Source organism: Aptenodytes patagonicus, chromosome 10, assembly GCF_965638725.1.
Source record: "Aptenodytes patagonicus chromosome 10, bAptPat1.pri.cur, whole genome shotgun sequence".
Taxonomy (NCBI): Eukaryota; Metazoa; Chordata; class Aves; order Sphenisciformes; family Spheniscidae; genus Aptenodytes; species Aptenodytes patagonicus.
The window spans coordinates 14532897-14557942 of NC_134958.1; the positions used below are offsets into that span (position 1 = coordinate 14532897).

The 25046-nt window shown below is 52.7% G+C and overlaps 1 protein-coding gene across 2 annotated transcripts in view; it reads right to left on the minus strand.

Moving 5' to 3' along the window:
- UACA (uveal autoantigen with coiled-coil domains and ankyrin repeats) overlaps positions 1 to 25046 on the minus strand; it is a 100798-nt gene that overhangs the window by 16632 nt on the left and 59120 nt on the right. Inside the window, exon 20 of one of the 2 annotated variants that reach the window (XR_012996174.1) lies at positions 3938 to 3992. The exons of the other annotated variant lie outside the window; for it this stretch is intronic. The gene's annotated coding sequence lies outside the window, so the exon portion shown is untranslated. Of the gene's footprint in view, positions 1 to 3937; positions 3993 to 25046 lie in introns of those variants that run through there. 2 annotated transcript variants of the gene reach the window in all.

The following is a 25046-nucleotide window of genomic DNA, read 5'->3' on the forward strand; positions in this document are numbered from 1 at the left end:
GATTGAAGGGGGTGGCATGTGGGGAAGGAGGAGAGAACGGATGGATTTTAGCTCTGCCAGAAGCTCTTGTTGCTTTTGCATCAACATCTTTATTTTCTAAGAGAGGATTTAAGACCTTGTTGTGTATAAACAACCGAGACTAGAGTAACTTGAACGGTGAGGAAATGTAAAGGTTATACTGAAAAATGCTATTAGTCTGCATGAAATAAGCTTCTTCCTGGAAACATGACACTGAACATTTAAGGGAGGGGGAGGAATAGCTGTAAATGGCTACAGAAAAGGGGTTACAAATTAAATATAATAAAAAGAATCTTTTTGAATGAGATCTTAATTTAACCTCAACATCATGACCATATATTTCAGGAAATTAATCCCTCGGCCTCCAATAAATCCAAAGTATAACACAACCACTTATGGTTCAGCAATGAGCCATTAGTATGGGCTACCAATCCCGCAAAACCACCAGACCCGTTATTTAAGAATGTGCTGAATTACCCGGGTCTAACGCAGCTCATCAGCGATCAGGGCTGCCTGTAGCACGGGCCACATCGAAGACCTGCACCCCGGTCCCAGGGGTCTGCCGGCTTTTTTCTCTGCCCCATCCCACCCCTCCCGGGACTTGGTTCCTGAGCAAACATCGTGCTCCTTGTCTGCAGGAATAACCTGGGAGCGGTCTCAGGGAGGGGGGTCAGCCTCGGCCAGTGCCGGACCCCAGAGGAAAGCCCCGTGGGGTGGTGGATGTCGTCCCGCCAGCGCCATGTGGGGCTCCCAGCCTCTGCTAAACCAGCATTCATTCAGGGCTGGGTTTGTGCTGCTTTCAAAACAAAATAATTGAGGACAGAAGTGCAAGTGCAAACTTCCTCCGGAGCCTTTCCGAGCCCTCTCTGCTCCACCGCACGCGTTGCCAGCTTGGCACCGGGTTCTTCTGCATATGCCCCAAAATGAGAAAAGTAACTTCTAATGAGTCAAGACTGTAACCTTGCTCTGAGAGCGAACATATGCCACCACAGCTCCCTTGGCAAAGGCACTTGGAGCCAGTTGCTGGCGCTTCAGTAAGAGCTCTTTCCATCCAGGCTGCAGACACTTTGGGGCTCTTGATAAGGAACACGTAGACCAGGTGAAGAGCACTGAAGCTTTGCAAGCTTCAAAGGACCTGCTGGCAGAGCCTGCTGCATCCCTGCTTTATGTCAGAAGCAGCCGGCTGTGCGAGCAGCCAGATTCCTCCCAGGGAAATGTCCCTGCAAACCATTAGGGATATCGTGGAGCAAGTGGCAATCTGGGTGGTAAAAGGCATCGTTACAAACACCAGCCACCCCACGCATTTAGATGGGGTGATATAATCAGAGAGCACGCAGACACAGAAAGCTGCAAAGCCCCCAGCATGGCACTGTATCTTGAGAGCCCGCACCCTCTCCCCAGCTTTCCTTTCCAGACAGGAGAAAGCAGCAGAAGCGGGAACATGTCCATCCTGCCGGGCAGCCCTGTGCAGAGCCGGCCCAGAGTTGTTCAAGCTGGAAAATGCCTTTTTGATAGGGGAAAAAAGAAGTTCCCTGTCTGAAAGCTTTTTTGTCAACAGTCTAAGTTTAGGGCAAAAACCCAGCAATAAGTCCAAAAGCATCCCAGGAAGCGTTGTCACAGAAAAAAAGGCAAAAGTGCAATTTTTGATGGGGAATCACAAACAGATGGGCAGGATCTTCCACCGTCACCTCTCTGCACCCCAGCAAACCCCCTGCAACCCATCTCTGGGCTGGCTGGCTGACCCACCGCGGGGCCAATGGGAGCCAGGTGACCACCACACCGACCACCTTCAAGCAGAAAGTTTCCTACATTTACGGTGGGACCTCCTATTCATGGCCACACGAGGGGTTTCCCACCTGCAAAAGTTGCCTGCAGTTGGAGAAGGCGTGAGGTGGGAACAAGGGGTGCTCTGCTTTCTCATCAACCACCGAAGTTCTCATTTGTTGCACAGCCCTGTTCCCAAATCGCTCGCACGGTTCTCGCTGAAGCGGATGCTGTGGTTTTCTCGTCTGAAATAAATTGCGCAACAAACTCAGCCCAGCATTGAGAAGCATTAGCTAAAGCAAAGCAGCTCTAATAGTGCTGGTCCTGTACGTCCCGCTGGGAGACTTTCAATTGATGGAGTTACAAGAGATGAAATATTCAGTAGGATTAAGAATTTGGAGGAGGTGGAAATCAAAGTGAAAAAGAAAACAAGTAAAAACAGCTTAATCTAGCCTTCTAGCACTAATTGTCACTGGGATTCAGGCTAAAACAAACACAACAAAACGAGCTGCCAATTTGAAAGGGGAAGGAAGAGGGTGAACACGATTCCCATCGCATCGAAAGAAACCTTTTTATCTCCGCACCGCCGCAGACAGCAGCAGGCAGGGGCCAGGAGGCAGCAGGCGGGCAGGGACCACCCCGCCCCTCCTGCCCTTGCCGCGGTCCATGCGGGCAGCCTGCCCCGGCCACGTGAGCAGGATCCGTCCTTCCTGCGTGGGCAGCAATGCCTTTAGCAAAGGTGCCACCATAAACGCCCCCCCCCGGCAGGGCAGGACCCCTCGGGCAGACCCCGGGCTCTGCAGACCCCTCTCATCACTCGCAGCCCTTGCGCAGGAGGAGCAGAGCCCAACGCGTTGCCCTCGTGCTGCTGGGACTGAGTCGCGGGAGAGGCAGATTATCTTACAGCCGAAGCTGAGTTACCCAACACTGCAATTTAAGTTGACAATTACATGGTAACCGACTTGCACACAAAGAGGGGCTCTGGAAGTATTCCCAGAATACAGAAGTCTGACAGTATCCACCCAATTTGTTGCAACAACAAAGAATACTGGAATATGTCCTTTCATTTGGCAGGGGAGTATTTTATTTTTTTAGGCTAGGTGGAGAAATTTAGCCTGCTATTTAAGGAGCATGTTGTGCCTTGAGAGTGACAAGCCAAGAGTTTCACTAGAAAGCCAAACTCAAACACAAATTGCATCCTGCCACCCAAGAAACTAAATTGCACCAAGGAAAGAAATTAGCGAGGCCACATCTGTTCTTAGGGCCTGCGTTTTGAGTCTTGGGAAGATATAACTGGGGGCCTTTTAGAGCTTCCTTAGACACTTCCTTTCTCTGCACTAGCTCCAGGAAAAACAACATCTCAGCAAGCATCTTCCTTTTTTTAAATGCTCTCTTCGCAGCAAAGCCAGATCATTTGCAGGTGTCTGTGCCACTGGAACAGACCCAACACGGCAGCGGAGGGAACCAGCCCGTTTTACCCTCCCGAGGTGCTCGGCACCTCCCCAGAGCCCTGTCCTGGTTTCAGCTGGGATAGAGTTAATTTCCTTCCTAGTAGCTGGCACAGTGCTGTGTTTGGGATTTAGGATGAGAACAATGTTGATAACACACTGATGTTTTAGCTGTTGCTAAGCAGTGCTTACACTTTTCAGTCAAGGACTTTTCAGCTTCCCATGCTCTACCGACTGAGAAGGCTGGAGGTGCACAAGAAGCTGGGAGGGGGCACAGCCAGGACAGCTGACCCAAACTGGCCACAGGGACATTCCATACCATGGGACATCATGCTCAGTACATAAACTGGGGAAAGCTGGCCGGGGGGGCTGCTGCTCGGGGACTGGCTGGGCATCAGTCGGCTGGTGGTGAGCAATTGCACTGTGCATCACTTGCTTTGTGTATTATTATTACATTATTATTATTATTTTATTTCAATTATTAAACTGTTTTTATCTCAACCCACGAGTTTTCTCATTTCTACTCTTCCAATTCTCTCCCCATCCCACCGGGAGGAGTGGGGGGAGTGAGCCAGCGGCTGTGTGGTGCTTAGTTGCCAACTGAGGTTAAACCACGACAAGCCCCCAGCAGACAGGTTTCCATGTTCCAACTCGGGAATCGGGAGAGCCACGACGTGGCCATTTGCTCTGCAAGCGTCAAGAAACCACAATGTCCAGCTTGTGCGGGGAGACGGAGAGCCAGGGCTGATGGCACAGCAGCGACTGTAGGAATGCAGAAGAAAACACTTATTAACTTTCTCATGTTTTCCTGGTACTTTTATATCAGGATCTTCTATAAAAAAAAAAAGAAAAAACAAAACAAAACCCAAAATTCTAACAAGGGAGATTTTGTATGCTAGAAGATAATGTTGGCAGGCTACAAAATAAAGCATTTCAGGAAATCAACCCTGAAAAGTAAAACCAGCAGCCTTTGCATGCTGTGTCATGGACCCAGGAAAGAGAGGTTTTGGGTGCACCCAGGCTCAGCTCTCCACGACGGGAGCGATTCCCAGGGTCTCCGTGTTTTCCCCAGCTCCATGACAGCGGCTGAGGGATAGGACCGGGGCTGTGGGCAGCACGTGCTGGCTGGGGAAGGAGTGCTCAAGCACACGGTTTTGCTCTGATATAAGACAAACAAGGAGGAATAAAGGCTTTATACTCCCAGCACGGCCATCCCTAAGGAAGCTTCTCTGTGTTACCCAACCCTGGTGCTGGCTGTGTGGAGAAAAGCAGGGGTACTGACGGCCCTGAGGCTCAGCTCTGGGCACTCCCACGTCACCAAGCCCCTCGGCCTCTTTCAAAAGTCTCTGTCAAAAGGTTAGTGGCACAGGCGTTTCTTGGGATTTTTTTTTTACTTGTGGCCTTGCTTCTGGTGGAAATTAGTCAGCTTTCCAGAGCAGAAACCTCAAGTCATAGCCACATTTCTGAACCGGCTCATCACTGCCACCATTCCACAAACCACTTCCTTCCAGGTTACTGGCAGCCGGTCCCAGTGTGCGATTAAAGGGCAGGAACACGGCTGGCGGCGAGGAGCTATGCATCCCCAACCCCGTGCTTTGCTGCCAGCAGGCAGCTCAGGCAAAGGGGGTTTTTGCAAGACGTGCAGGCGGGGTGCAGGTAAGGTGCATGAAGCAGCGTGAGAGAAAGGAGGTGGCGCAGAGAGGTGCGAGGTTATGACTCCACAGGGCGCTGTGGGCAGACACGGAGAAGCCCCAACCCAAACCCACAGGACTCCCAAACAGGGAGTTTGGTCACATCGGCCCTGGTCCAGCACCAGGGTAACCACAGATCCCACTCCTGCTCCGTTAGCAGCCCAGGCAGAACTGGCTCACGCCTGCCCGCGCAGGCAGCACAGCCCCCATCCAGGAGGCATCTTTCTTGGGGAAAACGAGCTTTTATGGCCCTGCAGATCTGCCCGGGCAAGTTTGGAGGAGCTCAGGGACAGCTGAGCCACCGCAGGTGTTTGATGGCAGCCCTGACGTTTTCCCCTCCATCTCACAGTACTGGAGATGCTGACCTCCAGCACAGGCCTTGGGGCAGGCAGAGCCCGGCATGCAGCACACGCAGCAGCGCTGACTGCCTGCACTGCGCCAGCACGCTGCGGAGTGGTTTCAGCAACAAGCTCCAAGCCAGAGCTGCTGACGTGAACCTAGCACCGCCACGATCGTGCTCCTTGCTTTTCCTTGCAGAAACAAACCCTCAGCTCACACAAATAGGATTTTGGGTGCAGGAAGTGTGGGTGAATCCAAGGGATGGCACAGCAGAGGAGCCGCGAGTCGTGGCTGCCGCTAGACACTTGCACTTAAAATTAGTGTTTCACAAGAACTCACTGTGGACAGGAAAGTGCAGCACCTTGCTGTATCTGTCAGCTGGTGGTTTAGCAAACTGCCGCCCCGCTGCTGCTCTCATCTCTTCTCTTCCCCTTCCCCTTCCTCCCCACCCTGTGCTTGCCCCACTCTCCATCTGCAAAACCTTCCCACCTGGCAAAGCACAAATCCCAACCACTCCGCCACTGGTGCTTTGTAAAAGCTGGGGTTGGAAAATTTAGAGCAGAGAAAGAAAAAAGGGGAAGAACTTGAAGGATGCTTGGAGGAAACGGAGAGCACAGGGGCAGAAACCCCGTGGGTTTGTCCAGCTCACTGCTGTAGAAATGGCACCAGACTGAGGAGGTGAACTGCACGTGATGAGCATGTCTCAGAGCCGAGGTGAAAGTCACAGCAGCCAGGAGGAGGGACGCGGCACTGCGATGCTGGCAATACCCTCCTCTGAGTTTCACGGGTGCCGGGGGAGGCAGACATGGGCCCGGCACTCCTGGGCTGATGCAACAGTGCAGCAAAAGCCTGCGCAGAGGGATGGGAGTGAATTGAGAAAATTTCACCCTGTTAAACAACCGCCTTTCCCCGACGTCCCCTTCAGCCCCACGTCACCCCAGCACCGCAAGGACATGGGCAGAGCCTCAAGCCACCAGCCGTCCCAGAGGAGTATCGCCAGTGGCTCCTGCTTGGGAGCCAGCACTGCATGAGACACATGGGGCCGCAGGGCAGGATTTATCCATGCCACCCACAAGAGGCAGGACTGAAGACCCAGCGGGACATGAGGCTGTTTCAGCACCCAGATGAGTTTCTCAAATTACTCAACAGAAACCAGCTTTATCCCAGTGAGCCCTTGAGCGGCTACAGACTGGATCGCCTCCCACGCTGCGGTCCTGGGGGAGTGGAGCACCCCGTACCCATCCCTGTGTCCCCGTCCCCCCGAGCTCGTTGTCTGGGGCTGGCAGCAGAGGGGAGAAGCAGGACCTGCTGCTCCTGCAGGAGCGGCATTGACATAGACCACTTGCACCCCACCTGCAGCCAGGGAGCGGGTGGCAGCGAGAACATTGCTGCCCCACTGAGGCTGCTGCCAGCTGCCCAACCACAAAGATTTGTTTTCTTTAGAGAGGATCTCAGCTTGAAGAGGGGAGGGGGAAGAAAAGACCCCCAAAAAAAAAACAGAAAAGAAAAAGAAACCACAGCCACATCCTGCCTTAAACTGTTGCTCGTGATGTGTTATTTGCTGACGAGGATGCACGGGGAGCGGTGCTGGGGGTGGGAGCTTTCTTCCACTTGCCAAGTAACACTTCAGCTATGAGTCAATCGACTGAAGCCACAAATCCATTTGCTTATGAGCACGAAACCACAGCAACCCATGCTGCTTCTCAGGACCACATGTGCCACCACCTGCCTGCCACTTCGCTCCACTGCGGAGGTGCTCCCTGCCCAGCGGGACACGCTGCAATAACCCCTGTGGGTGACCCCAATGCTCCCCCAGGCTAGGACCCCGTGCCCTGTCTGGGGCCGGCTGTGAGGCAGGCTGAGCCCTCCCAGCGCCAGGCTGCAGGGATGGGGCCATTTATTGCCACAAGCAAGCCAGGAGGGGAAAGCGGTGCCAGGTGCCATCCCCCCTTCCCAGGTTATTTGCCCCACGGCATCCCCATTTTGCAGGCTGGGCTCCCCAGTCCATCGCCACGCAGCACTGTGGAACGACGTCTCTGCGGAGCATCGGCCGTGCCCCGGCCCTGGCAGCGGCTCAGGGATCACACCTGCAGGGCCAGCCCGCACCCCCACAGCCCCCACCCATGCCCACCAGCAGGGAGGTGCTGCCACCCTCACAGGGCAGAGCTGGACCCTTTACCCGTCAGTGTGGGGCTGGGTGGGGTGGAGGCCAGGACCGGGTAAGTCTCCTGGTATGCAGCGTTTTGAAAGCCCGGTGCTTTTCCCCTGTGGGTTAATAAACACTCGACGTGGGTGGCTTGTGACTCACGAGCTCCGTTGCAGAGCGCTACAGGTGCTGCTAGTGTAGAGAAAGCCAGCAATTAAGCACAGGAAGAGGGAAAGAAAATCCCGAGCAATTAGAGGCTGCAACCATGGACCGGCCAGGACCCCGCGGGAGGTGCTGAGCACCCTGGAAAGGGCACTGGGGGTCCCCCCTCGCTTCCTCCGTGAAATGCTCGTGTGACAGCAAACGGCTGCAGCATCACACGCCCACCCTGGGCCACCCCTTGCCACCCGTTGGATGATGCTGCAAGGCACAAGCTGTGCAGAAGGCTGCCAGGGCATTGCAAAATGACTCCCCTGGGGCTGTTCATGGGGGAACGCAACCACTTTATCACCACGTCCAAACCACGCCTGCTGCAAACAGCTCTCCTCCTCTCCCTTGCCTGCTCTCTCTCGCAGGTGGGTTTGGTGGCTTTGCCCCGAGCTCTTGCTCCCGGGAGATCTCCCTGCAGCCAGACGGAGCAGGGCAGCCCTGGAGAGGGTCTGGGTGGCTTTGGGCATCACAGACGCCCCAGGTCCAAGCACCAGCACAGCAAAGCATCCCCTAATGAACACATGGTAGTTGCGGGAAAGGCTCAGAGACCACCCGTGCACCGCGCACCCTCCCTCCAGGCTGCGCAAGAAGGGAAAATAAGCCCTGGGAGCTGCTCAGTGACATGGTGCCAAGTGCCCCCGCACCCGCACCCGCTCCCTGCTGTCAGCTGGGATGGCGCAGCCTCCCCAAAACCAGGCCCCGAGTTCACACGACGCAGCATCTCCTCCCTGCGAGCAGGGGTTACGCTCTGCAGCACAATTAGGAGGAGAAAAACAATTACACAGTAGAAAAATATGCGAGAGAAACAGCAAAGCGTGTTTCTGGGGGAAGATGTTATCTGTGAAGCAAAATTGTACTCTCAGGAGCTTCGACAGGTTTTGAATGTTTTACTGTGGCACTACCTCACCAGGAGAAAACCCACACTGCCAGGCAAAGCCACATCCCTGTGATCAGAGATACCACCTCCCCCTGCCTTCCACTGTAAAATCAGAGCCACCGAGCACACTCATCGCCTGCCCCATCTCCTGCTCCGCACCTTCCCCATCTCCTGCTCACACCCTGCCCCATCCCCTGCTCTACCCCTGCCCCTTCTCCTGCTCACCCCCTGCCCCATCTCCTGGGACAAAACGAGGCTTGGCAATCGCAGGTTCCTGGTGGGGAGAGAGGATTTAGAGGATCGCAGCAGTAACAAATGGCTGGAGAAATCCCAGCGCCTGCTGGTGTTACAGTCAAAATTCATGGGTCTGAAGCTGTTTACCTGGTTGGGGCCAGTCCCCTGCCCACTCCGGGTCACCATGCCCCTGCCCGCTCGAGCAAAGGCAAAGGAAGGACTTGGCTCAGCCGTGTTAATTCCTCATCAGGGCCGTTTCCCTAAAGAGTGCTTGTGAGTGCCAGAGGCACCCAATCAGTGCTCACGAGGCTCGACAGGACCCAGCACTGAGCAGGGGCCAGGGACAGCATGGGGAGCTCCCCATGACCCAGCATCCCCCAAAGCCGAGCTGCAAGCGGCACTGCCCGGGCTCCTGAGCCAAGTGGCTTGAGACGCGTGGTCAACCAGGACCGAGGTGCACAGTGAGATGCAAACAGCAGGAACAGCCCAGCTAGCAGGGGCCAGGGTGCTCGCTAACCATCCACACCTTAAATCAAGGCTGGTAGTCCCAGGGGTCGGCTCCTGCCCTGTTGCAATTCAGGGGTGCAATGCAGGAACCCACCCCACAGCCCAGCTGGATGCTCACAGCCCGGCTGGACACACACAGCCCGACCGGACGCTCACACCCAGCCTTTCCACCCAAAACCTCCACGCAGCAGCAGCGACAGCCAAGATATCTCTGCGTAGACCAACAGCAAGCAAACCCATTTCAAACAGGCCACCAACACCTCCAGGGCAGGAATACTCACCACCCATTTCTTTTTATTAAAGCAGCATTGCATGGAGTTTCTGGGAACAGCCACGTGCACATTATCCCTGCTAAGGATTTTGCTCTTGGCTGCAGGTAATAACCTGTGCCCCGAGTTGGCTCAGCAGGAGCAGCACCCGCTTCAAAACCGAGGCTGCGCTGGCATTCATCAACAGCAGTACTGCCCCGAGGAGGAACCGAGGAGCCTGTCCCCTCCCTTCCACCTCCCTTTCTCTGTGTTAACCTTTTTGGCTCCTTTATTAAAGCAACTGAACAGTTTAGACTTTTTTTTCTTCCCCCTTCTCCTGTGTGGTTCTAGCTGTAATCTGCCTTGAATATTTGATGTGGAATCCCTTGTGAGAGTGAGAAGTGTTTTTATGGGCGCTGGAGGAAAACTCTTGCAAAGAAGAAGTGGTAATGAGTACCCCTGAGTACCCTCTCGGTTTCACAACTGCCTATGTTTAAAAATGAGCAGAAATTGGGCAAGTGGTTCTCATCTGGGAGCAGAGCAGTCTCTTGCTCCCAGCAACGCTCTGCCTTCCAGTAGCTCGATACAGTCGAGCAACACTTGTTTATTCCAATTGAAGCTGACACCAGCAGCAGTCCAGACCAACCAGATGAGCTCATGTGTGTCCTGTTTTATTTCCAACTCGGATTAACAGCATCTCTTTAATTTCTAATGGCCCATTCTGGGATTTGCAGACAGTGTTCAAACAACATTACGGGCTGCGTCTCTGCATGCCCCTCCGCTCGCGTATCCCCTCTGTGACCAACATCATGATTTTGCACAATGCAAGAGCTCTCATCCCAATTACATGGGATGAACTCACAGGAAGCTTTTCATCACACGCACACACATTTTTTTTCATATCTATGTCTCTGAATTTAACACAGCAGACACGATCCGTCTCCTTTTCAAAGGCAAAATATTCCCTTTCATTTCCAGACCCCTGTACATCATAACCCAGAGCGAACTCTGTGCAGTTGCACAGCGACGCTGTGGCTGGGTGTCAGAATAAATAGCTTTGAGAAGTCCTGGAGGTATCTGCTCATCTCGAAAGGAGTTTGCCCCCAAAGCACGCACCTGCGGGGCGCCCGGCCAGGCTGGCAGTGGGACGGGGAGCTGCTCCGCGCACAGCGAGCCAAGAGCGGGGTTTCGGCAGGGCGGCCGGGGAGAAGGCTTGGGGCAAGTGAAGCGCTGCGGGTGCTTGTGCATCCCTGTGCCTGCAGCACCCCGCTGCACCCCGGCAGGACGGGCTGCCACGCAGCAGGCTTCACGATAACAGGATCAAACAGAAAACAGGCTCTCGGATCCTTCGAGTGCAGCGGGGTCCCGCTTCACCAGGAAGCCTGATGAAAATGGCTGGGGAGCGGATGCTTTTCAAGGCCATGGCTCATTCACAGGGACAATTGCAAACCAGCCACAAAGTGGGAGGAGAGGCAAATCCATGGGACAAATGAGGCCTTGCTGGTGTCTTGCCAAAGCCTTCTCCCTACCCATGCTGCCTGCAGAAAGAGCTGGAGCCAGGGCTCGATGCTTGCAGGGCTGAGGCTTTGCAGGCAGCGCCTGCACGCATGGCTGGCCAGCCAAGCTCTGCAAGGAGTCAGGGTCTGTTTCGGAGGTAGACAGTTTGATTATTTTAGCGAGGCTTAACAAGTTGATTAGTGCAGCTTGGGCACGGCTGGGGGGCCTCCCGCAGCTGCTCGGGCTTTGTGTCTGAATACCCCAGGCAACTTCTCCTTCCTGTGCCTCTGGGGGGGCTATACACAACCCCTCACCCATGCAAGACCAACATCCCCAACCCGACGGTGGGATTATCTGCCTGTTCCTGGACAAACCATGGCTGCCGCTGTGCAAAGGCTGTCTGCAGGCGACTGGCTGGCGGGAGGAAGCACCCGCAGAGCCACAGGGGCTCACGAACAGTGCCCGCAGCTTCCCAGCCCCTCCGCGAGGGCTGCCATAGCACTGCAGCTCCTGCAGAGACGCCGTGGGGTGCAGGGTCAAGATTCGGCCCAGGAGACTGCAGCACCTCATAGGCTTTTGTGCAAGAGCTCCTGAGCCACATCCCATGTCCAACACGGAGGCAGCACCCTCTCTGCCGGCAGCCCCCCTGCTCGCTCCATGAACCAGACCAACTTGGGCAGCTGGAAGGAGCAACACCAAGGATCAGCCAGGCTCTCAGATGAACCGGCATGTTGTAGCAACATGGGAAAGAGATTTGGTTTCCCCCTGAGCTTGCTCCCATCCCCACACCGCTGTGCTGCGGCAGGATCAGAGAACGTTATTAAAATAGTGTCATGTTACCTATCAATAATAAATGACCAGAATAAATTCACTGCTCTCTGCTTAATAACCCTACTGGATTTCCATTTAAATATCTGGAAAGAAATGGATCCTTGTTCAATGAGCCTTTCAGATGAATGCAAGTGCCGCATTTGCAGAGAGACAGCCCAGGAGAACCTAGCTCAACTTTTATTGGGAAAGTGGTTTTCTCCTGCCGCAGGACCAAGCTGCAGCAGAGGGAGGAAAAGAAGCTTGGGACAGATGAAATAAATTCAGTATCAGTGACGTGCTCCTGTTTAGATGCAGCCCGAGCATCTCCACCCTCAAATCCCCATCAGGTATTTGCAGCTGATAACTGCTATCGCTGCCGATCCCTGGCTCCCTTGGCCAGCAGCACTGTCAGGGTTTCATGCCCAAAGACAGGACCTGGGGCTATGGCCAACAGAGATGCAGCAGAACAGTGAAGCTGGTCCTGAGATGCTCCCAGCTCACAAGAGGCTGTAGCGAGTCCCCAAACCCCCCAGGCCAAAGGATGAAATTAAGCCACCAAACCCCATTTGACCTGCCAGTGCAAGCAGCAACGATGCTGGGAGAGCATGGTCCATCCTGCTGGAGACCAGCCCCCAGGCAACCTCGCTGATTCCAAAACTACTGTCCTTGGAGATGCTCTGCTCTTTCCTGGGCATGTTTTAGCTCAAATAACTCTTAGCCTTTGTACTAAAGATGCTACAGGCCCAAGGTGGCTGTGTTTTCAGGTGATGGTTCCTTGGAGGGCGATGGAGCGTGGTACCCCAGATGAGAGGTACACCTCAGCTGCAGGAGCCAGCCTTAGAGCCTAAGAAACCCCACTTTTCCACCACTGTGAAGTTTTGTCCAACAAGTGGGCCGGCACCAAACAACCCTACTGCAAGCAACAGCAGGTCTTTGCCCTCCTTCAGGCTGGCGGAGCCTCCAACGGCACAACCCATCCTAACCCTGCTGTCCTCTGTACACGGGGTGGCAGGGCAGGGCCAGCACAATCCAGGTACCCCTGTGCACACAGGGATGTGGTACACAGGTCCCAGAGATGCACAGAAACACCTTTGCACCAGACCCACCACCCTGAGCAGAGAGCAGCACTGAGCAGGCGCAGGCTGGAGCATCCCATGGGACATGCGTAGGAGAGACCTCACAAAGGGCTTCACTTTGGTCCCTCCTGCAGGGAAGGCATGTGCGCAGGGAAGGCATGTGCACAGTTTCTTTTGTTTCAGCATTCACATAAAGCAAATTCAAAAGAGAACATAAGGCAGAGGGGATCTGGGGCTACGAGGAGCTCACCCAAGGAGCCGAGGAAACAGCGCTGGTGCTTTGAACATAAGTATCACCCACACAGCTAACCTAGCGCACGCCTGAACTGGTGACTCAAAGGTGCAAGGGGTGCAGCACATGAGTGTGCCAGGAGGCTCATTACCCCCTGCCTCCACCTGCCATCCCCATCTGGCTGCGTGAACCTGGAGAGAGGCTTCCCGCAGGCATCCAGCAGCTGACCCAAACCCTGCAGGAAATGGAGCACATCAGGCTGAGATTAACCCCAAACAATCAAACAGGTCAGTTATTTGTGGCACTTGCTTCTATCTGATGGAAACCCAGATTTGGGAGCAACTTTCCTTGCTACATGCCCAAGCAATACAAGAGTATTACGCTTTCCTCTAGGAGCCTTGTGGTAAGGATGGAGGAGGAGCTTGACTCCCTGAGTGCTCCTCCTGGCATCCCATCTCCTGCTCTTCTGCAGCCCTCTGCTTTCCACTTGCTTTGCTCTCTTCCTCCCTTCCACGCAGCCTGGGCACCCGTGCAGGGAGCATAGAGGGTCGATACTAACCAGGATCGCTGCTACAGCAGTAGAAGCCCAGCTCAGCCCATCTGTCTTGCACCGGGGCATATGCAGTCACTGAGAGCAGCAAACAGGCACGTCCCAGCTGCGAGGGCACCGAGTCCAGTGGGAGCTGGAGCTGAGCTCCCCCCTGCCCACCAAGCCTGAGCCTAGAGCTCGCACTGGCTCACCGACGGGCGCCCGCCTTGCTGCACTGTCTGTGCCAACGAGCATGTCAGTGGTGCTGCTGCATGCGTTTTATTTTGCTTTTTAAACATGTCAAAGCAGACTGTTTCCCTCACATTGCTCTCAGATGTGGTTGAATTGTTTTCGCCAAAACTTCCCAAATACAAAGTTTCAACCTAAAGCAGACAGTGCCCACAGAAAGTTTTCCCCCCAAGCTAACTGCAAAGTTATAAGCAAATAAAACTGGATTTAATAATGGGAAATACTCATCATTCTTGTGCATGCGCCTCTGAAGTAAAACCACCCTCATAGAAGACATCCTTCTCCAGTAAAGCAGAGTTTGTGCTAGATGCTCACTGCTTTTTGGACCAAAGCACATGGAAAACCAGGTTTATTTTCCCTTCATGTGGTCACAATCTCGCGGCAGTGTTCAAATCTCCTTTCTTTATAGCCTTAAAAATTATCGAGGAGCTGCTTTGTTACAGCCTTTTTTCAAGAGGTCCCCAAACCAGCCTCCCCCAAAAGCTTCCCAGCATGGCGAGGTCCTCGGGTCTACCAGCATGGAAAATCCCACCCGTCAGTTCATGGGCACAGAATGATCCTGTTCTATTTTTCAATCAAAACGAGTAATGAGATGTATAAGGGCACCTTAAAGCAGCTCCTGGCTGTAAAGCTGCAAGAGGACACTGGGAAAGCAGTGCTCCGGGGCAGCACGGCTGCTGGGAGCCCTCACCATTGCACACGCACGAGGGACAGTTTTGGAGCCTGCGAACACGCATTGCCTCTGTGCAGCAGCATCCCTCGCCTGCTCTCATCGCCCCTCCACGAGACGAGCTAGTAGTGTGGAAATACCAAAGGCGGTGCAGGCAGAGAGCATCCCTGGCACATCCAATTTGCCATCTCCCCATCATCGCTTCCACAGTGAGCAAAGTTTAATTTGACGTGGTCCTCAACACCTCAAGAGCTCTTTGTTCTTCAAATCTAGAAACTAATTAAACCTGACCGAGGAAGGCTTTCAGATTCTGTGTCTTATTTTTAATTGGGAATCATGAGAGAAATACCATTGAGTGTAAAAATACAATACAGTCTCAACAGCAATGTAAACATTGCAAGGAAAGCTTCTCACGACATGGAGTCATCAGACCTTTACTTAATGATCATAATGAAATTGCTTTGAATTACACAGCCTCCTTAATGCAAAGCTCCCAGGAGAGCAGGGTGCAGCACCGGAGCCCCAACGGGCAGGATCAGGCAGCAACGTGTTTGGAACGGGAGACTCCCGGGTTGGGGTTTTGGATCTGCAGTAATTTGTTATGGGACATTGCACAAGCTACATTGGGCGTGGTTTTTTTCCAGAGGGGACATAAAGCAACCCCCGCTCCTGGTGCTCTGGGAAGGGCAGCTGGAGGTATGCATAGCCCTGCAGAGCGGGCTGGGCTCAGTGAGGCGGAGGTGCTTTCCAGGCTGCACCAACACCCGCCCATCCCCATGCCCCTCTACGCCACCCAGGCACAGAGGCTGAGGTTTATTTGGGGTTTCACGGCTAGAGGTTTTCACCAGTGCACGAGGCTTACCGAGGAGTTTGGAAACAGGAAAAATAAGCAGGAAGATATAAGTCCACTTCAATCAAGCATGGTGTACAGACAGATCTCTCCCAGGACATAAGAAGGGAGGAGAACCATCAATGCTCCACGTTATTTGTCTCTCCCAAGGATCTGGAGCAACAGAGAAGATCACAGCAAGCCGAAACAGCGTTGCACACAACAGGTTCATTCCAAATTTGAAACTGCAAAGGCACTTTGCCTTGTCCACATACAAGCTCCACCTCTTCACCTAGCACCCTTGGGCCACGGAGCAATGAGACTGAGGTGAGTGACTGCCTGATCTGCTGGAGGTGACACTGGGTGCAGGTCCTCACCCCACAGACAGACCTGGCTGGGGAGGGGACATCGCAAGGTGCAAGGTTCAGCCATGATGGCACGTCCCCATTGACTGTCCCAAATAGCTGGCACTTGCCAAGAGCCCTTTGAAGACACCCAGGCGAGTAACATCCCCAGGCTCCTTTCAGCCCAAAAACAACGCAAGAAGTGAGAAGACCTCAGCTTGACATGGGGACAATCTCATACTGTTTTATCCGAGAGGCCATGTGTGCCCAGGAGAGCATGCACACGCGTGCCCAGGAAAGCATGCACCCCAGCTAAGGCGAGGAGGAGAAACAGGTCTCTGGCTGAGAAAGGACAGAAAACACTGGAAGTTCTGGCTCCCAGACACAGTTTGTTTCATTCTTTCACAATCGTATCTGCTACGCTCATACTCTGCCATTTCAGGGACAGGTGCCTGGGGGAAGGTCATGCTCTGTAACCTGACATCAAGGTACCTCCCAAGCCAGGGAATTTATTATTCGTACTGATAAGCTATGATCCATTAAAGACACTTCCCTGTATCCTTCCATCTTACACAGCTCTTCTCCGCCAGCCTGGGAGGTGCTTTTAGATACTGCCTCTAGTTTAAATGGAGGATGACACAGAGCAGGTGAAAACACAGCTATTTGGAAGTGACAAATCTCCCATTTCCCCAGGAGCATCTGCAAAGCACGAGCCTCCAGCAAAGCTCCTCTTCCCAGAAAAGGAAGAGAAGGAAAACAGCAATCCTTCAAAAATCAGAGCTTCCTTTACAGGGATTAAAAAGGAAAAAGATGCAAAACATCCCATAAATTCCCATCTCTCTGAGGCAGAGCCGTGGAGGCGAGAGCACGCAGTCGTCTGACAAGGGCGGCATGGTACAGCACAGTCCTCCGCGACCTTAATGCCTTCTCCCCAGAGATTTGAGATCAATTCATTTCCATACTGGAGACAGAGATCATTTGTCAGCTTTAAAAGGGACAATGTCGTCCCCCCGCTGTCGAGCTGTGGCAAAGGCAGACAGCTTCATTTGAAAAGCAAGCATCGCTTCGGGTTTGCTGAAAGCGCTCGCCGCGTCCTCACACTCAGACCTGCCAGCGGGCAGCGATGGAGGTGTCAAGCCCCACGGGGGGCTGGGGGAGACCAGCAGCTTCCCCCAGCATGCTGCAAGGAAGGGCCAGGAGGCTGAAGGTGGATGAAGGGGCTGGAGGGAGGGGGACAAGCTGGAGGGGTGGGCTGGAGCACATCCAGCATCCAGCTGAGCTCCAGGTTACACCGCTCCTACGTCAGCCTGTGGTTGTACATAAGGCATAACACACGTGACACCAAGGTCCTGTGAATGCTGGGGCCTCTGGTCCCTCCTTATATCAAGGGCAATTGCAGGGATGGGTAATACAGAGACAAGTCATTTGCCTGGCACTGCCAGAAACTATTGCCGTGTTTCCGATACTCAGGCTGGGGGAGGTAGGAGGGAGGATCACAGACTCATCTCTGCTCCTTATTAATTTTGCATGCTAAGCGACCCACTGCAAAACAAGACCCAAGCCATGTAACCCAGCAGCCCATGGTAACGGGCTTCCCCATATCAAAGTTATTCATCTGAAGAACTGGGCAAATACACACAAAGAAAGAAAATATTTGTAGAAATCAAGAAATCAAGCCTGTAAATAATGTATCAATCAACAATCTCTTCTTTTGGACTCAACAAGTGCTATTCAAAGTGCTCAGAAAAAAGTGAATAATCTCTGATGTTACTGTTACAATCCCTGCCAATTTGTTTTCAATAGATACCAAGTGCTCTGATGAAAAGCATCAGGAATAAAGTCTTTAAAAATTTAGTATTTCTTTCTAAAGAGTAAGCTGATTTATTATACTCAGTCCTAAAAAAAATTTTTAAAAAATCAGAAAGCTTTCTGCATCTCTGCCAAAGCAGCTCCTGGGGTGGCGGTGACTTGGAGCAGGGCTCCCCCGCGACAGGACACCGGGCTCCTCTGGCAGCACATCTGCTGCCAACAACAGAGCTCTATGGGGATGGAGTCAGCCGCAGGGCCCTGGGGACTATGCAGGTATCTGTAGGGTGAAAGCATGGTGGAGGCAGTAGGCACAAAGAACTCAATTAACCGTCCATAGGTACCCTGAGCATCTATGGCTGGTGTTCAATTTAATTGCAGAGAGAGCAATAAACCTTCCTGGCCTCATAATGCATGCATTCATTTCTCATTATAGTCAGCCTCACCAGCCTGACCACTGTCCATGTGAAAAACAAGAAGGAAAACCAGCAAAAAACAGAGACGAATATCAGGAATGCCACTCACTGGGAGACACCTCTAAGGAGCTTGCACGTGACTCCCTGGCAGCTACCGCCGTGCCCTCCCAGCTCCGGGCAGCCTCCAGGTCCGAGCCTGTGGCTTGCAGGAGCTCCCCATTTCTGGGTACTCGTCAGTGTAAGGAGTGAGAAAGATGCCAGTTTCTGGTGGCCACGAGCCCTCAGTAACACTCACCGGCTTTGCCGACTGCCAAGGTCTCTGCTGCACACTGCAGACAGCTTCTTTGCACAGCTCACAACACCAACCCTCAGCAGAAAGGGGCTCACGGGTGTCGAGATCCACAAAGTGCTACACATCAGCAAAGGAGTGGGAAATGACTACACCATTATCCAGGCATTAGGTCCGGGTTGAAGACTGATCATCAACATCAGAGAGAGTTTGTAATTAAAAGGCCAAATGATTTGGGAAGAACTGAGGTTAAGGTGATGCTAAGGTGACTTGAAGAAAGGATACCAATGCCTCTATTAAAGGTCTACAACATACCTAGAATGAACACATCCACCCCTGGAGAATGGGGCAGGATGCAGCAACACTTAGCACCAGGAACAGTTTGCAGTGAACAGAATCCTCCACCCTTCAGAGCCCAGGAGCAGAAATGCACTGCAAGTGAATCCCCAGGCATCAGGGGACCCGCAAAGAAAGGTCCCTGAGCACTAAACCAGAAGTTGCTACCACTTGTTCCCCAACACCACGCACAGGACTAAAAGACAAGTTAAGGTATTACTCACTCATGAGCAAGGCTGAGATGGCTGAAGTGCTTCCCAGGTCCTACTCCATAACATTTTCTGGGAAAAGAAGGCAGGACAGAAGCCAGCACCCTTTGCCACACTGTTTATCTCAGGCCACTAAATGGTAAACACAAAAATGCCCACACCTGATGAACGTGTGCCGGTAGTTGCCCCTCTCTGTGTATCCTTGCCAGGTCCTCTGTGGTGCAGCCTCAGCTCTGCAATGGGCAGATGGGGCCCAGCTGTGCTGCCCACACCAGTTCCCCTGCCCAAACCTCCACCAGCCCCAGCCGGCCCAGAGAGCAGCGCGGAGGGGGCCGGCAGAGGGGAAGAGCACTGTGTCACCTGTCCTGCTCACCTGCAAAAACCCAAGCGTAACCAAGCATCTCCTCGCTGTGCCTGCAGGGCACGTGGTGATAAATGGCTTTGTGCCTGTGCCCAGGAGACCTTGTCTGGCCCAGCTCGGATCTGGGGGCTGCCAAGCAGTGACAGGGCTTCTGCAAGCTCTGCAGGCTGCTCATGAGCACTGCTGCCCAGCTGATGTGGAGGGAGCAGAGGATTGCTCCTGCAAGTGCACCTCATGGAAGCGTGCTGTGTGGTGCTGAGCACCAGCATAGCTCAGCACAGCTTGGCATGGCACGGCACAGCATGACCAACAACACCCAGAGTCTGGGACCCAGGCCCTTGAGAACAAGGTGTTGCAGAAAGCCCTTTATTAACCTTGCTTGTGATCCTCAAGGCATCTGACAGCAAAGCAGCTCGGCTGTGTGTGTGTGTGTGCACAAGGAAAGGATGTCAGGGCAGCGGCTTCGTTTTCGTGCAGCAATCTTGATGGTTGCACTTTTCTCTCCCCCCTGGCTCCCCCTCCCCGCATGGGCAGCACCAAATGCTAATGCAGATGCCAAAACCGTGTAAAATGCACGCTGAATTCTGGGGAATTAGGAAATTTCCATTTCAATTCAAATACAAATTAAACTCAAAGTTGTCATCAAAGAAAAGAAGAAGATGAGGATCAAAGTGATGCAACACTCTGGGAAAGGAAAAGATTAAAGAAAGTAAATTGAACAAGATTTTAAAGAGATATTAAAAGGTGTTAATGCAAGCTAATGCAGCTAATGAAGAGAAAGGGAGGCTATTCAATTAACATTTGCAGCAAGGAGAGAAGAGCTTTCTACACCTCCGCTATAACATCAAAGGGTGGATGCTACCTCTTATTAAAAGGGAACATAGAATATTTAAAAGGCAGAATAGATTAAAATAGATTTCAGATAATTATGTCTACCTCCATAATGGCAACAGTTTATCATTATATTCCAAAAACAAATCTAATAATATGTGCCACATACTGCAGTTAGAAACATTCTTTGAAGTGTTTCAGAAAAGCAGCAATTAAACTAAAGTACAGACGGGTCTGTGGTTTCTCTGGGTAATGGGAAACTTGAAATGTCCAGCTGAAACTAGGAACTTCGCCCTTCGCCCACGTTCGCCCTCGCGGCCTCCCCCAGCCAAAACGCCAGGCTGCGGCCGGGCGAAGGGGAGGATGCTCCGCACGAGAGGTGCGAGCTGCGATATTCCCCGCAGAGAGGAGACTCGGCGAGCCCCACTGCGTTATTAATACGAGATGACGGTCGCATGCTGGCAGCCAGAGCGAGCGCGTGCTCACAGGGACCTTCAAGTGAAATTAAGGGACGTGTGCTATAGCCAAAAGGACCAACTGCTCAGCTTCAACCTTTGATCAGCACACCCTGCTGTCCTCCCAGGGCCGAGCGCTCGTCCTGGCACTGTCACAGCAATGCCGCCTCCTTCCTCCAAGCTTCACCGAAAGGGGACGGGGAAGCGGGGAGAAAACCCCAGCAAATGCAAACAGACAGACAAAGCAGCCTGACAACCCACAAGAGCAAAATGACAAGCCAAAAGCCTCCTTCTAATCGCCCCTCCAGGGCTTTGGTCCTTCTGGCAGCGAGGATGCACCGCACGTCAGCACACCGCAGCACCTGCCAGCCGGCTCTGCTGCAGAGCCCAGCACTTTAATACGGCGGGGTTTTATCTGCACAGGAGATGTTGTTTGTTTGGTTTTGAGCAATAATTAAAGATAATTTTAGTATTTGCAAACAACTCAAAACTAAACAGTGAAGACCAAGTACAATACTATCTCCCTGGATCGCGGTGGATGCTATGCGGATTGATGTGTTTTTACCAGCAGGGATTGCTTGCAGAGCTCTGTGCCGCTGCAGGGATTTTATTGTCACAAAACAAAAACAGGAAAAGAAGTGGAAAACCTGTGTCTCGGGAAGAGCAGAGGGCCGCGATGCTCCCACGGCGCCAGGAAGCACTGCAGCGCCCAGGGCCCAGCACGAGTGCAGCCAGGGCAAGGCTGGAAAACACATTTGGGAAATGGTGGTTTTCTGTGCTGGCAGCATTTGTTAGCTCCAAACTGGAATCTCATTTAAAGGCTACAAGCGTGTTTCTGTGCAGAAGGTGGGCACTGAATGGCCTCAAGCCATGCCCGCGCCGAAGTCCCTTGTCCCCGTGCTGTTTCTCAGGGCCAGATCCTTTCTTGCTTTTCAGACAGTTCTGCACTTTCTGCCAGCAGCCCCTCACTGACACAGACCAGCCCATCCCTCCAGCGCACTCCCACGGCAGAGACACCGCCAAGGCAGAAGCAAACACCAAAGCTTTTTGAAAGTTATTTTCTTTCTGGTTAAGGGGGAAAAAAACAGACACTGCATTAACCCCCAGGGCAAGATGTCTGAGAATGAGAATCGACGTATTTTTAATTTCCTCCGGAGACACTCAGCACCGTCCCTGGCTCCTGGGAGCCAGCGGGCTGCCTGCTCATGTATCCCCGGGTGTGGAGAAGCCAAAACCACCTGAACTGGCCAGGACTCTGGTGTTTCGGGAGACTTGGGCAAATCTGTCAAATGCTTCTGTGGCTGCTGGAGCCATTGCACGGTGTCTTCAGAGACTCATTGCATTTTCCTCAAATTTGGCTAGAAAGAAAAGCAGGCAGCAGGGAAGGGTCCTCTTTTGTTCTGCTTTAGGGGTTGGGGTTTTTTTGCTTCATTTGATACTGATAACAGAACAGCAGCATGTATCAAAAAGGAGGTACTGTGGGCAACCACCACCCAGAGCTGGTGGTTTAAAGATGCTCTGGCCAGTTCGAATCTTGCTCTCATGCCAGATTCCTGGTAACACTGTGCAGCAGTTTGTCTGCTCACGCTGGGGGAGCAGCCCACCCGGCAGCACTACAGCTGCAGGAGCACATCACCCACGCGAAAGCGTTAAACATAAGGGAGTAAGATCTGGCACTGCAATGATGAACCAGCTCGTGCTAGTGGACAGTATCACGGCTTGCGTCTCGTCCTTGCCCTTCCCTGCTCCAAGCTGTACCCGGAGCAACCTGGCCCTGAGCCTGCCAGAGGCACACGCAGCTCTCAGTCCCGCAGGAGATCCCCTTCCCAAGAGCATTTCTTCCCTCTCCCGTCCTTGAACATTTCCAGTTCATTGATCTTGCCACTGAGATGATCTACTTTGTCAAAATCTCTTCTAGCCTTCTTGGGTAACACTCCTGCCCTGCAATTTCTGTCTGACTTGGAGCTGTTTCCATTGAACATGGAGGAAGAAGAGGTGGAGTTGTGATCCAGACCTGGTGGGAGCTGGAGACCTGCTCCTCACAGCGGGGACACCGTGGACCAGAGGTGGACTGCCGCGCTCCCCCTGTGCCGGATCAGGCAGCTCCTACATCCCCTCTCCTCTCCCTCTCCCACGAGGGGCAGCCCAGGGAGGTAGCTAAAGGGAAGGACCTTCCCCAGCCCACCCAGAGCTGCCCATCCACACGGCGTTGCTCGGACCCCAAGCGGTAGGGAATTGCTCCCACCCTGCACTGGGCTCCGGCAGACGTGCCAGCACTCCTCCACTCGCAGCAGGTGTCACTCCCCATCTCATCCCGCTCCCTCGCTGTCGGAGCACGCCTCCTCCCTCGCTCTTCGCAGGGCAGCCCAGGACCTGCTCCCACACGTTGCAGCCGCTTAGCCATGGACATGTCCCCAGAGCAAAAGCAAATTGTGCCCTTGTGCCACAGGAGTGTGATGGGATTAGGAAACCTCACCACTAACGCAGGTCGGGTGATGTGGTCGAGAAATCCTCTTCTGTGCATTTGATTTTCTGTTCCTTTCTCCCTGGAAATCACCACAAAGCCTGGCTGAAGCCCTGCGGGAGGGGCGTCTCACTGCTGCTGCACAAGTGGGTGCTTCTGCAGATGGGGCTTTCCAGCAAAGCAAACCTTTACTTTGCAGTAATTGAGCATTTCCTTGAAACAGAATTAGTGAAACCCACAAGTTTCAGAATGGACTGCTAGGCCTGATGAGCGGAGGAAAGGCAGGATCTCTCCATCTAAGCAAGGGCATATAAAACACACTGAATTAGCAGAGCTCATTATTTCAAGTGCCAGAGGATTTCATTGAGATGCAGCAGCTTAATACGCGGCATTAGCCTGGTGACCCGCTCACCTCTGCCAAAGGAGTGTTCAATCCACTCCTCTGCTATTAGGAGCAGCCCAAGCAGGTCGGGTTAATGACACACCTGAGGACGCCCCTGCCCGCCCCTCGCTAACCAGCAGATCATCTGCAGAGCCTGTTCAAACACCCAGCGTGGAAAACCTTCTCACCCCTGTTTGGAGGAAACCCCGGGTTTTGGGATTCTTTCACAGGCAAATGTCAGCTCTGATGAAACATTTAAATTTTCCCATGGGAGATGTCTAAACAAAACATTAACATTTTGACTTAAAATGTCATTTCACTCTGGTTCTTCAATTAAAAACAAAATGACATTTCAAGTCAAAACGTCGATTCAAAACTGATTTTTTTTGTTTTACTTTAGAAACCAAAATTATATTTCAAGTAAGAGAGACAAGAGAAAGGCTTGTTTGGGAGCGCTGCTTTCTCCTAGGTTAGCTGAGCAAATTCCCCAGGAAACCCTGTGAACAACCAGTTTTAAGAAAGGTTTTTTTCATTTAAAAATTTTCTGCCAGGAAGATGCTTGTTCCCGAGCTAATTCACATCATCCCATGAAGGTGAAGGAAAGCCCACCAGGCCATCCAAGGGGGCCGGTATTGTCCCCGTGTGCGTCAGGCTAAGCTCTCCATCCCACTCGATGCAAGGGCTGTACTGCAGGGAGCAAGGCATCGCGTGCCCAAAGGATGCTTCACTCTGCAATCCCCTGCGCTGCCTGCCCAGCAAGAGCCCCCACCCGCAGCAGCACCCGGCTGTGCCAATTTTCACCCTTGAGCCACTAGAGACCATGGGCGGCCTTGGCTCTTGGTCGAGACGTTTGCTTGGCACTTAACACCATGATCACGGTCAGATTTTTCCTCCAGTAGAAACAGAGCCAAACAAAAATTTCTTGAGCAATTTACTGGAGGAATTTAACATCCTTTCCTTGCCTGTTTTGTTCTATATATACAAAATATTATTTTATGCGCTACAAAAATACTTTGAAACCAATTTATCCTTAAGCGTTACAAGGCCTTTTTCTTCCAGCTGCAAAAACATCTCAGAGCAGGTTCAACTTTTCCCCCGAGAGGGCCATGGCGTTGCTGTGCAGTACCTCGTGGCAAATATATAAAGCAAGAGGAAGATTGCAGACTGCGTTACAGCGTCAGAGGGAGTATCCTTTGCTGTAATTTAAATACCGAATAAGCAGTTACCAGAACAAGTAACTATATGTTAGAACCTGGTGAAATGTTCACAATAAACTTAAAACCATACAAGATTCTCTTGGTTTTGGCCTTTGGTCCAGACTCCACTCTCGGGTTATATCCGTCACGGGGTGCGCAGGGGCTGGTTTGTGAGCAAACTCAGCCTGCTGGGTTTATTGTCAGATGAAGACCGTGAGAAATTTCACTTTGCAGTGTTTTCACATGAAATTCAGTCGCTGTACAAAGCTTGCTTGGGGCTTTGGACTTGCAAGAAAGTGGCAGACCCCCAGCTGCAATCCCACTCCCAGGCAGCAGTGTGGCTGCCTCGCTGGCTGGGCTTCCCTCTGCTGAGCAAGAATTGGCACCGACACACAGCTCAGGACAACTCTAGAAAATGAGAGGAATGGAAGGATGGACTTCAGGAGCACCTCTGGCTCTTGCTGGGCTGTGATTTTGGCTTATCTAGAGCTTTAAGATGAAAGAATGCATTGATGTGGAAAGACATGAGGTCATACCATGCGACCTGAAAATCCTCAGTGCTTCTAAAGAGGAGACCACGCGC